This window comes from Spermophilus citellus (assembly GCF_964194105.1).
Source record: "Spermophilus citellus genome assembly, chromosome: 16".
NCBI lineage: Eukaryota > Metazoa > Chordata > Mammalia > Rodentia > Sciuridae > Spermophilus > Spermophilus citellus.
The window spans coordinates 60,014,463-60,028,022 of NC_138196.1; the positions used below are offsets into that span (position 1 = coordinate 60,014,463).

General features: G+C 32.0%; 1 protein-coding gene across 1 annotated transcript in view; it reads right to left on the reverse strand.

Moving 5' to 3' along the window:
• WDR17 (WD repeat domain 17) overlaps positions 1 to 10,250 on the reverse strand; it is a 94,196-nt gene extending 83,946 nt beyond the window's left edge. Inside the window, exon 1 of the mRNA XM_081269434.1 lies at positions 10,126 to 10,250. The gene's annotated coding sequence lies outside the window, so the exon portion shown is untranslated. The remainder of the gene's footprint in view (positions 1 to 10,125) is intronic.
• Between the last annotated feature and the right edge of the window lie 3,310 nt (positions 10,251 to 13,560).

The following is a 13,560-nucleotide window of genomic DNA, read 5'->3' on the forward strand; positions in this document are numbered from 1 at the left end:
TAAGAAATATAATTGGCATTTTTTTATGAAAGTGGTTTGATGCAGCAGAGAAAGTATAATAAGTTGTCAAAATATATACTTATTTTTAATTTTTTATATTTATTTTTCTGTCTAAAATTCATCTTCACCTTTGCTAATTCACAAAATCTAGGGAAAATTCCAAATGTCTTCTGAAAAATATTTTGTAAAATGCAGATAAACAGTATTAAAGAAAACAATTTTAATGATATAAGAAAGCATATTACTAAATACTATATTTGCAAAAAAAAATCTGACAATAAATAGCATTAGGACATGTTGCTCACATTAAGAAAGAGGGAATACCATTTCCCCACTTGCCCTTTTTCTGCCTCCTGCAACTTTGCCTTAATGTTATCATTTGAGGTTCTAGAAAATATTTTGGATCACAAGGATGAGGGTTACACCCAAAGGATGGCAAAAAAATAAATGAGAAGTCTGAATGCCTCAAAACATCCTACACTAATACCCCCTCTTTATAAAAAAAAAAAAAGAGAGAAATCAACTTCTATTTTGTTTTAAGCCACTATTACTTTGCGTTTCCCTTTTATATGCTACCAAACCTCAAGTAGACTCCTAGAATGCATACTTTCAAATCATTTGTGAAAGGGGAAGTCAATAATGTTAATTATATGTAGCCTTTTTAATTTTCTTTAAATATAATTAATTATCATGTTTTCATCACCCCAGGGATATACTATTACAAACATTGCATTATTATTGTCCATAGTAATATAAAAAGCCAGGTTTGGTGTTAACTACTTTGGCTAAAGAAATATAGTATTGGGCTGGGGATCTGGTTCAAGCAGTAGCGTGCTTGCCTGGCATGCGCAGGGTGCTGGGTTCGATCCTCAACACCACATAAAAATAAAATAAAGATATTGTGTCCACCGAAAACTAAAAAAATAAATAAATAAATATTAAAAAATTCTCTCTGTCTCTCTAAAAAAAAGAAATACAGTATTCATCTCATTAACCATATATTATTTAGTAAAAATATATTAATCCATGTATATCTGCTATATCATTTTATTCATTCATTTCAGCAAATGTTGCATATTTATCATGGGTAGGCACCAATGCTAGTTACTAAACATACAGAGAAACAAGATGATAGACCCAACTAGGCACATGGCATATACTATGCTGTCTAACAAATAATTATGCTCAATTGTCTCTTTTCCTGCTTATAGGCATGGAATCCATAGCACTGTATCTTTCTCTAACCCTACTTCATGGTCCCTCCTTATATCTACTTAGTGACTACAGCTCAAAAAATAAGAGAAAGATGAAATAAGATATCTATACCCTAGGGAAGTACTACTTTTCACAATACATTGTAGATGGAGGCATAAAAGAAGCAGGATTTTTATTTTTCAGGTATTTTCTCTATCAATTTGTTCACGGTAAATAGAAGAAAATTTGACATCAGAAGACTGAGGCAGGAAGACTGCAAGTTCAAGGCCAGACTCAGCAACTTAGTGAGACTCTGTCTAAAAATCAAATCTAAAAAAAGGGCTGGGGATGTAGCTCAATGGTAAAGTGCCCCCGAGTTCAATCTCTAGTACACACACACAAAAAAAAGAAAGAGAGAAAGAAAGAAAATTCTATGTCACTAACACAGCATTATAGCAGATAATAAAAAGTCTTAAACAATGACATTATGACATTGAAGTAAGATTTCTATTGATATTGATATAAAATTTGCTATGACCAAATGGTGATATAATTAATCTAGTACCCAAGAAGAAAAAATTGGGGGGTATGCAAAAATCTGCAGATTCTCTCTTTTGGTAATGAATAGCCTATGTGGGCCTCCCCTCATTCAAGAACAGAAATGAGTGTACCAGTGGGTAGGATAAATTGACTGCAGTATGAGATGCTGAAATAATGATTGTGAAGAAAATAAAAGGCAAGAGAATAAAAGGCAAGGGAATAAAAATCCACATGAAAGAGCGAAAAAGGACAGAATTGAAAATTGGAAAAATAAATCAATGCAAACATATCAGTCATTCAGAGAACAAAACTCTTCCAAAACACAGTGGGAAAGTAGATTTGTTTTGTTTTAGATAAGGGAAAAATTGAAAGAAATGTTATACAAGGGATGAAAACTGGAACTAATTTTAAAAAAATTTTAGAGAATGTTAAAGTTCAAGTAAAATAACTAAAACAAAGCAACAGTCCAAGATACAGCCCCAAAATGTTTCTTGAGTTGGAAAAAAAAAAGATGCTGATGAGATAAACCAAAAGAGATCAAAAGTGCTTGTTTTGTTTCAAGCAAAAAAAAAAAAAATATTTATATATGCATATAAAACAAATAAGTAATTTACTGGTTGTTTTGCTCATTTTCTAATTACCTGGTGTAAAAATAAAATCTCTGGGAAGACAGGACTTTTATCTGTTTGTTGAGTGCTTCTTTAGTGCCTGCCTAGAATATGATTATGAATCAATAAATATTTGTTGAACAAATAAAAGGAGAAGTAATTGTTAAAATCATAAAAAGATATAAATTAGTCAAAGAAATACTTTTTCACATTTCCCTAAATGTTATCATCCATGTTATGCATACACATACACAGGAACATAAATAAAATTCGGACAAATTCAGAAACTAATATTTTATAATTCTTTGAGCAAGTAGAAAAAATTTAAGATGGTATGTACTAATGAAGAGAAGTTAGATTCCCATCACTTATTAAGAAATAAGTCATATAATAACTATATTAAACTGAAGAAATGCTGTGTTATTACAATTTTGTAAATAGACAAGTGAATTCTATGTGAAGAAAAAACATAGGTATTCTCATAAATGTAAGGATTCAGAAGACAATTTACCTTCCTAACTTTTCTAAAAGATTACTTGAAGAAAATTAAATTCTTTCAAAAAATTAACCAAAGAAAAGAAATCAACTATAGAAGATAATGTAATTTTTAAAGTATATTAAGCAAAGAAACCTGAGTATGATTTTGAAAATGCAAATGATAAAATAATTTTATGAAAAAGATAGGTAATATAAAATGTTAATTTAAAATAAAACTAAAAGTCTCAGATTGTTTTCCAGGTACTAGGATTTAGATAAAGAAGAGCAGAATACAAAGATATAAAAACTTTTCCATTTTATATTTAAAGATGTAATCAATAGATACAAATTGCTTCTTGATATTTAGGGAGAAATATTAGGGAGAAATTGACTCAAAGTCATTTTTATAACAAAAAACATTAAATAATAGACAAATCATAAAAAATCTTATTATTTAAAAGTTTATTATAAACAATGCTGATATGAAAATTTATATAAAATATCAATATACAAGGAATGAAAAGTTAATGATTTGAAAATCTATGTAGTTAAATGACACGTTACATTTTTGTGTATTTTAAAATTTACATATATACACCTATAAACATTGATATACTTTAAAAACTAAAAACAAAAAAAAAAACAATGTAAGGTAAACAGTTGGCTATTTCTGAATGGTAAGATTTTTGGGAAATATAGAAACATAATATTCCTTTGACCTAATTTATGTTTTATAATTTTAATAATTACTTATAATTTTAACAATTACTTCTTCTCTTTGTTCAACAAATATTTATTGATTCATAACTATGTTCTAGACAGGCATTAAAGAAGTATTCAACACACAGATAAAAGCCCTGTCTTCCCAGAGATTTTATTTTTACACCAGGTAATCAGAAAATGAGCAAAACAAATGAGTAAATTTTATATATATATATATATATATATATATATATATATATATATATATATCCTTAAGATAATTTTTAAAGTAGAGAAAAATGGTGCAGAAAAAGAAGTTCTAGAGATACAGCTCATAGTAGAATCCTTTAAAAGATAATCTACGGATGCCCCACACTGAAATTAAGCAAATATTTGAAGGAAACAAAAGAACAAAAGTATAAAGAAAGGTGATGGAAAAGTTTGTGAAATAGAGGAAGTAACAAAAGCAAAGATTCTGATATGTTCCTGACACGTTTAAGAAATAGTAAGAAAAATCAATCCAAGTACTTAAAAAGTGTATTAAATACCAGAGATGAACCAAGAGTCAGAGATTAAAGAAAGTTTTGTTAAACTCACATTTACACTCTTCTGAATTTGGAAATTTCTGTGTAATAGAACATATATTGCCTTTTTAATTAAAAAATAAAACCTTCAAAATATCTTGTTAAAAGGGTTTAAAATTTGAATATACTATATGCTAAGAGTTAACACAAAAATATTTTGTAATTGTGTAATCAATGTGTGGTTATATTATTTTGTAAAAAACTGGAAAAACTTTTTTCAGGAAATTTGAAGAACTTTCCTGCAACCCCCACATCAGCCAGAGATCTTCCTGTTTCTATATTAGTAATTCTATATGAACACTATTTTGATTGTGATATGTGGAGTCATAGATTATTAAGCATAAATAGGATTTTTTAAATCTCTAAATCAGTTCATTTAGATATGTTTTTCAGGTATTTTAAAGCAGAATAACTTAGAAACTTGCTACAAATGCAGATTTCTGTAGCAGGTCCTAAATCTAATGAATAAGAATCTTGGAGTAGAACTTGTCAAAATTACCCCAAGATGACTTATATGCACAGTAAAGCTAGAGATTTATTGACCTAGTTATACAACAACAGAGATAATTTAGCAGAAAAATTACCTCTGGTATCATCTATTCACAAAGATTAATCTCTTAAATTTATGTTATTCCTGAGGTTATCTTTTTCTCATGCTTAACAGGGCAATTTTATCTAAGCATTCTCACTATATGTCAAATCATGTTCTTAAAAGCTTAGATGATAAAATAGGTCACAACAAGTACAGCATTAGCCTACATTAAAATCCTGGATTAGGTAGCATGTAGAAAAGATCAAAGTGGCAGTTTTAATTTGGGCTCACAAAATGACCACTTAGCCAGTATAAGTTCCAATTTGGTCATCAAAACCTAGGAGACATATGTTAGTCCACACATAAACTGTATATCATCAGAAAAGCAAGATCCCAATTCAGAGAGGTGGGAATGTGAATTTAGTAATCTTTGCCATCCATCTACATATGTTTAGGTTTTTATATCCCTATTTTTAACAATCAAAATTTTAAAATTACATGCATTTGAACTATGAAATTAGATTGTCTAGAACTTTAGAGGATCACAAAGTCTTCTGTGCTGTAATATGGAAATGAGTTTTTGATTTGACTGAAGAACTAATCCACTTTTACTTAAACAGGCTCATTTATAATACCTTCGGTGTGATTGAAAATCAAAGAAAACTACAGCAGAGGGAAATCACATATTTTCATTCATAAACTAAGAAAGCTAGAAGTAAATATGTTCTTGAGAAAGTATTGTGAAATAAGTAAATATTTGTCATGAAAATATATAAGATTATTTCTTTAAAAGATTGTTACAAAAAGTGTATAAGCTTATTTTCTAAATAGGATCATTTTTCATGAAGGAAGACTCAAGGACCTATGCCATAAATTTTTCTGAAAACCTAAGAAACCCCACATGCCCTTCTAATTAATATAAATGTGAACTGGGTTATGTACATGATTTTTTTTAAATAGAGTAAACATTCTCAGGTATCTGTCTGAATATCTACACTCCCATTTGGCATGCTGACATTTTCATACTCTAAGCAAAGGTGTTAAATTTTGTTTCTGCAAGTCAGTTGGGAAAAAAACAGAAAAGGAAATCAAATGGGAGCCTGAAAGCTCAAAAATAATAGAAATAGCTTACCTAAAATAACTAAAAAGCATTTTAATTTTGTATCCAGTATACTGACAGAGGCCTAAAACTGGTCCTAAAATTTGCTAAGTAACGAACAGACTGTATCCTCTAGTTTGGGGCCAATGGATAGATTAGATAGGTGGCTAACCTACTTGATAATCTACCTGTCAAAAACTGGTTTTAGGGCTGGGGATGTGGCTCAAGCGGTAGCGTGCTCGCCTGGCATGCGTCCGGCCCGGGTTCGATCCTCAGCACCACATACCAACAAAGATGTTGTGTCCACCGAAAACTAAAAAATAAATATTAAAAAAATTCTCTCTCTCTCTCTCTCTCTCTCTCTCTTTAAAAAAAAAAAAACAAACTGGTTTTAGTCAACATAAAATTATCCCTAATCATGAACTAATGTGATTAATTACAAAGGTAAAACATTATGTTTAAAAAGTTACTAGTGATATATAAATGCTAATGTAATATAGCTATCCACTATTATATTTTTAGAAAGGAGTTGATTTATTTAGTAGTTTAGGGTATGACCAAGTAAAGCTTCAAAAGTGGAACTGTACACGGAAATTAAGAGCTTGAGTGTTGACTACCTCTAATAGTGTACTGTACATTCTATCAGTATTTCTCAAACTCAATTCTGCCTAAGATTCACTTGAAGATTGTTCATACACATTCCCGGGCCCTTCCTCAGAAGGGATGTTTAGGGGTCTATCTTGATATCATGTTTGTCTAACAAGCTGCCTTCAACTCTAAGGGTTTTTCTAGCTTAAGTTCTGAATGGCTCCTTCAAACCTACAATTATGTTTACCTTTAAGAAAATGCTTCATAACACTTTTCATTGAAAGACATTCAAAATGTACCTTAAAAAATTAACTATTAGCTGTTTTCTATTAAGCAACTATTAAACTTTCAAGACTCCATATGGAGCTGTTTCCATTAGAAAATTAAGGTTATTTCATAGCACATTAAACATGAGAGTTCTGAGCACTGAGAATTATTTTCCAATTTCCAACTTGAAAGGAAAGTTTTTTGTATGAGTGATATGGAATTGAACTTGTCACACATAATTGTAAATGAAATACAAATACCTGGTTACAATTTAAAGTGTCAAGACTTTGGAAAAAGAAAACAACACACCTAAGCATAAAGAAAATTGTTTAAAGAACTCCATTGTGAGTTTTGTGAGTTCTCCATATCTGAGCATTTTAATCTGTAAAATAAAAAAAAAGGAAAGAAAGAAAGAACTGAATGTTATAACATCCTTACCACAATGGGAATTTATTTGGTGTATCTTTTGCCAGGCCTTCCCTGAACATGCCAATTATTAAACATCCTAATAATAGAAAATAACAAGGATGAATTATATCACATATTGTTTTACTGTAGAAGATTTATATTTCTGTTTCTATGCTATATTTCTTAATTTAAAATGCAGAATTCCAGAGTGCAGAATTCCAGAACTTCAGGAGATAATTAGCCTACAAAACAGTACTTTGTAAGTATATAAAAAGTAGTAAGTAAGACATTTATCATTATACACAAAAAATTTATTCTCCTCAACTAATTGGTAATATGATATCTGGAATGCAAATACCAGATGTGGTTTCAAGTTCGGGTTGTATTTGTTTTGCAAAGTCTAGCCTAATTGAAATGCTCCAAGTTCTTTTGAATTCCATTTGTCTATTCATTGAAATCATGTGAAAACACCCTGAACTCTACCTTCTATTTCGATAGCTCATATTTTACCATGTGAACTTTTTTCTAATCAATAATTATTGGATTTTTTTTCTTTATATATATATATTTTCTTTCAATATAATGGCATAGATCAAAGCTAGTCATTTTATTATACTATTTCCCTACCAATTTTTATGACCAAAGTTAGAAAAAAAATAAAATCATATAAGCAAAAAGTTTTCCTCTAGATTTTGTTTTTCTACAGAATAGATTCTTTTGGGAATTTCTAAAATTCTCTTCAGGTATCCATATCTTATTTCTTGCTCACAAATCTCCAAGGAATAGTCTGTCCAACAGTAAGAGAATAATTACTATGTTATTATCATAGAATAAAGCATGGTCTTGCATGTTGAAAAGTGCCAGCCAATTCTTATTTCAATACATTTCTACTGCAAAAGAAGGAGCCTTAGTTAATAAGAAATTCTTCTAAGAATTAAAATACTATCAGTGAAATCTTTGTTCCTGAAGACAAACTTGAAGTTATATGACTTCAATAGTTTGATCTGTTAAATTGAACAGATACACAAGATATTAAAAATAACTCAAAAGTTGTAGGACGTAGCAGTGATGCTTGCATATAATATATATCATTACCATGAAAGGCTGGTTAAACTGGTTATTCAGTAACCTGATAAAACTGTTACTGATCTGACATATATTTCAAATAAATTCTGGAGTACAGGAAGAAAATGTGAATCCTTCAAAATCGTTGGAAATTTCATTTTAGTCTTCATTATGTTTAGGAAAATAAAAACTGGAAAATTTCTACATATTTTATTAATAGCGACAACCTAATCATTCTTGAAGTTTGACTTCTTCTATCCATCAGGGCAAAACAAACATACAAACAAACAAACAAACAGTTCTTAATCTTTTTTCAATAACAGAAACTACCATTGGCCCCTTTTTGCTCAGGCTAAGGGTTACAAGGTAGAATCTATAGAAAACAGCAACAATAAAAATAGTCTAGCCCTAGGAGCAGAGGAATTTAAAAACTTGCTCTTCTAAGCAAAATTAATGTATGATTTTCTAATACATGACATCATTATGTGACTAGCGGATAACTTAAAAATTTTAACGCAGTAGTACTTCATTATAAAAACAAAAAGAATAAAGAATTTTAAAACTTTCAAGCATACATATTTAATATTTTTTTCAGAGCAACCCTTGATTCTTTAAACATTTCTATTAATATCGACATAGGAGAAAGTCATATCAATACAAATAATACAGTTCAATCCATCTTTTTATATAACGTAAGTTCTTGGAGCTCATTTAAGAAATATATGATTTTTGTTTCCATGTATGCCCTTTGAAATAGGTCATGGCTTTATTCCAGTTTAGAAAACTTCTCTGGAACTCCTGATTAAACAACATAAAGCTACCATTGGTTAAATTAATCTCTAATCTACTAAATCATGTTTTCCCCAATATTGTTGAACTGAATTTTTCATAATCATGTAATTACTACACTGAATTTTAGATCATAAAACTGGAGTTCTTGGCTTATTTCAGACTTCTGCCTTCAAATGGATAAGGTACAACTACATCCATGTCCTTGCACATTTAGGTCAGTGAGGCAAAATTTCGAAGGATGTAAGAGAATTCTTTTTCCCTGTGGGTTATACTAAGCACTAGTCCAGTATAAGCTCCCTTCATGCAGGGTAATAAGACAATACATGAATCTAAAAATAAACAGAATGTTTAAACCCCTGTTGAGTTCAAATGTATAAATACTGAAATTCATTTTTTATCTATTTTCTGATCATTACTACACAGAAATGCTATTAGAGTGCTAAAAATAACAATTATAATCTCAAGTTGCTGAGTTTTAAATTACCTCTATTTTGTACCTATTAAATATTGAACTTACGTTTTTGTTTTTGTTTTTTGGTGGGTTTTTTTTGATAGTTTTCTTGGAAGGATATTTCTGAAAGAACTAGGAATGCAGTATTTCTCGTCAGAAACAAATCTGATTCATATACATGATCAAACTTTTCACTAAATTTCATTACAATCAATTGTTTTCAATTAGCACAGTATAAAAGGTGGCTCAAATTTTTTGTTCCTTTTAATATCTGCATGCATGCATAGTCTGGGTATTTGGGAAATGGAACAAGAAAGTGTATTTTTATAATTTACTTAGTACTTAAGATACTGTCATTTTTTCTAGAACAGATTCCCTTATTGATCAAAGCTTTCTTGGTATAACCCTAATATTAAAACTGTCTTCAACAGGATAAGTAATTTGTACGGTGTTTGGCCGGCACACTAGTGAGAATAACAATCTAGACTCTAAGACATACATATGCTTAACAACGTTAAAAAATAAAACAATGTCCCCGAAATGGGCATAGTTTACACTCCAGTGATAGTTCACACACATAAATGCTGGCTTCTACTGAGCCTGGAAACAATCAGGTGTGTGACTCTAAAACTCAGGGGGATTAGCCCATTAGGCTCCAAGGTGTGCAAAGCCTGGTAGGACGCACAGAAGCCCAGCCTGTGATCGATCGCAGGGCCCTCAGCGGCGTCCTTACACGACGCCACAGCAATTCAAGAATCACCCGCTTCAGCCCAGCGCTGGCCCAGGTCTCACACCCCTTGGCCCCACCGGCTCCTTACCTGGAGGAGGAGGTGGCTGCAGCTGTGGACAGCGGAAGGTGCTGAAGCAGGCAGCGAGAGTGCGAGCACGGCCCGTGCGTGGTCCCGCCCCGCCCTCCTCGCCTCCGGCCCGGGGCTCCCGGGGGCGGGGCGGCCCGGCTGCGAGTTCTGAGGGGCGGGGAAGCGGCCTCCGCAAAGCCCTCTGCGGAGCGGGTTGGAGAGGGCCGCTCTCCAGGTCCCGCCCTGGGGATCACGTGATACACACACTGCTCGCTGATTGGACTGTCTGGGAGGGGAGGCGGAAGCGGCTCGTGATCCCTGGAGACTTGGCTGAGGGTGAGGCGGTTACCTGGCAACGGGGCGGGCGGCTGTGCAGAAAACGTGGTTCCGCGGCGGCTTTGGGACCAGGCTTCAGACAGAGGGTCTGCAGTGACGTTGAAAGTGGGGGAAAACTATGAGCCACCAGCGATCTCACCACCTAACATTCTATACCGAGTCTGCACTTTCTAGGAAAATGAGTCAACTATACAATGAACAAATCACCCTTTCTCCTTCTGGGAATCTTGGAGGAATAAGTTGAGCCTTCTTCGGAGGCGGGGTTGCACTGTCTTGAACCATCATCACCTGGAATGCGAGTGCAGAACACTGTCACTCCTGCACTTCTTATTGTGTGTCCTACATGGCCCTGAGGAGCTCTTTGGGGAACCTTTGTGGATGAGATTTTTTCTGTTATTCAGGTTGTATGTAGTTAATATCTGTTCTCACAGCGTGCAAACCTGACACTTCCCCTGTGGAATATGGTTAAATGGAAATATTTGATACTGTTATTGATGTTGGATTCTATATACCTCTGATATCTCCTCACTACCAACCACCTTTATTCAACAGTACAGAAAATAGGCATTCATACACTAGGAATACAGTGTATTTAATAACATTTATTAAGTTTTAATTATATGCCAAGCTCTAAGTAGTTATAAATTAATGATCTACCTTAACTAAGGAAATTTCCTGGACGTGATTCTACCTCCCTCTGCAGTATGTGGAGGATTTTTCTCTTGCTTTTTTTCCAGTGTATTCCCTGGGGAGACTATTGCTTATGCTCATTTGTACATTAAAATTAAAAGTTGTCTCCACATAAACAATAAACTTGTTAAAAGATGCGATCAGCACTTATAATTCTGTACCCGGCATTTCAACAGTCTAATAAATAGCAGGTCTTCAATAACTGTTTTATGGATGAATAAATAAATGTATCAGCACATTAAATTCTAAAATAGGATAATATGAAAATACTATGAGATGAGCAGGTGAGAAAGGGAAGGAGGGAGCAATTTTTTCTTCTTAGATATTTAGGGAAACTTTCAATCACAGTGGTATTTGAACGGGGATATAATAAATAAATAGGATTTCACTTGATAGAAAAGGAAAAAACTACATACTATGCAGCAAGAACAACCTTGTGGAAAGCACAAAGTGGGGAAATACACAATTGATTTAACTGATTCTGACTTGAATTCTCTGGAGAAGGTGAGGCTCAGTATCTAAAGATTGGAAGGGGGATGGAAACTGGTACAAGATTGAACTAGAAAAGTAAATTGGGGAAGACAGAATTTCATATTTAGGTAAGACTTCACACTCTAATCCAAGGGGAGCCGTTTCAATTAGTAAAATCAGGCTTTTATTACTTGAGGAAAGATACCTTGGATATAGAAGCACATCAGATGCAGAGAGATGAAAAGCATAACTACCTAGAAGAAAAGTTAACGTTCATGGAAAAAAAGATGGTTACAGTCCGAATTAAGACAAGGAAAATAGGAATGGTTAAGAAGGAAGATCACAAAAAACAGCTCTGTGGAAATGTACTACAACACTGATTTACAACTGATATTTTCTAGTTACAGAGTCCATGATGGCCTAAAGAGAAAACTCTAATTAAGAACATATAACCAGGGCTGCGGTTGTGGCTTAGTGGTAGAGTGTTTGCCTCACATGTTTGAGGGAGGCACTGAGTTCAATTCTCAGCACCACAGATAAATAAATGATTAAAGGTCCATCAACAATTAAAAAAAAGAACATTAGCTAAGTGAGACATTAGAAACCATCTGGTTGTGCACTCACAATGGATAGATGAAGAAGGTTTTAAGGCCCAGAAAGTTATATAATTTGTTCTGTGTATGTGTGTGTGTGTGTGTGTGTGTATCCATCTATGTCAGTAACAGAATTGATACCATAATTCCAGTCTTTCGGTACTTTTACTCCTTTACCATAATTTATTTTATTAATATTAAACAGAATATTTTGACAATTGCAACTACAGTTAGCTCAAGAAAAATGAGCTAACTAAAGAAAAGATCTCTTCACTGTAATATTTTATGCAACAAATATTTAATGTGAAGTTTTTATATCATGAGGAATAAAGTGTCAGTCATTCAGGCCAATAGTTTAAGGACAATCCTTATTCTTAACATTTCAAATACAAGGAGTTCTTCATGATTAAATTGAAAATTAGAGTGAATAGGGGAACCAAATAGTGTTAGTCAGTTCATCTTCAAGGCTAGGCTTGTTCTTAAAGCAGTGACTTAAAAATGTGTGTTTGATGTAATTTAATGTGACAAATGCTTTTTTAGTGGCTATTTTAAATAACAAACCAACCAGGAAAAACTTAAGATAAAGTTTTAGAAAAACTTAACCAAGGGACCTTTAGATTCACCTAACTGAAATCCCCTTTCACTATTTTTAATGTAAAATATGACAAAAACATCAAGTTGATGTATATTAAATACATAGAGTATTAGAAACATAAAAATTTACTGTATACAAAACACTTTTAAAATTGAATTTTTAATAGACAAAAAACAATATCCATACATTGACTATTAAGATTAAATACATTGAATACATAAAAACTAACATTTCTGTTATTGTCAAATATACTGAAACTTTTTACTCTTTGGTTTTTTGTTGAGGTAGCAAAAAATCTTAAATTAAGCAATAATTTCAGAGTATTTGAGGTTTTTATCCCTGGAACACTATTGATTGAATTCTTTATCTTTTAACTTATGAAATATTTAAACAGAAAATCACAGAGTACTGCAGAAAAGATCTGTATTTAGCAAATTTGAGTCTTCTGCAATATCTGGGTTTTTTTTCATTTAAAAAATTATAGAATGGACTGGTTCTTATTTTGTCTTGTCATTGGATTGCCCTCTTATTTTATCCAAATGTAACTAAACTAAAACATAACATTTTAAAATTTGCATATTTCCTTTTATTAGTTTTTAAATTTTATACATGTTGTTATATGTAGATATAGTTTATTCATTTTAATTAATATATATCTCATATTAAAAATATAAAACACTATCACAAATATATATTTAACTATTGATGAATATTTAGTTGTATAGACTTTTCCTAATTAAAAAGATATAGCTAGCTAGCCTCTTTGTATAT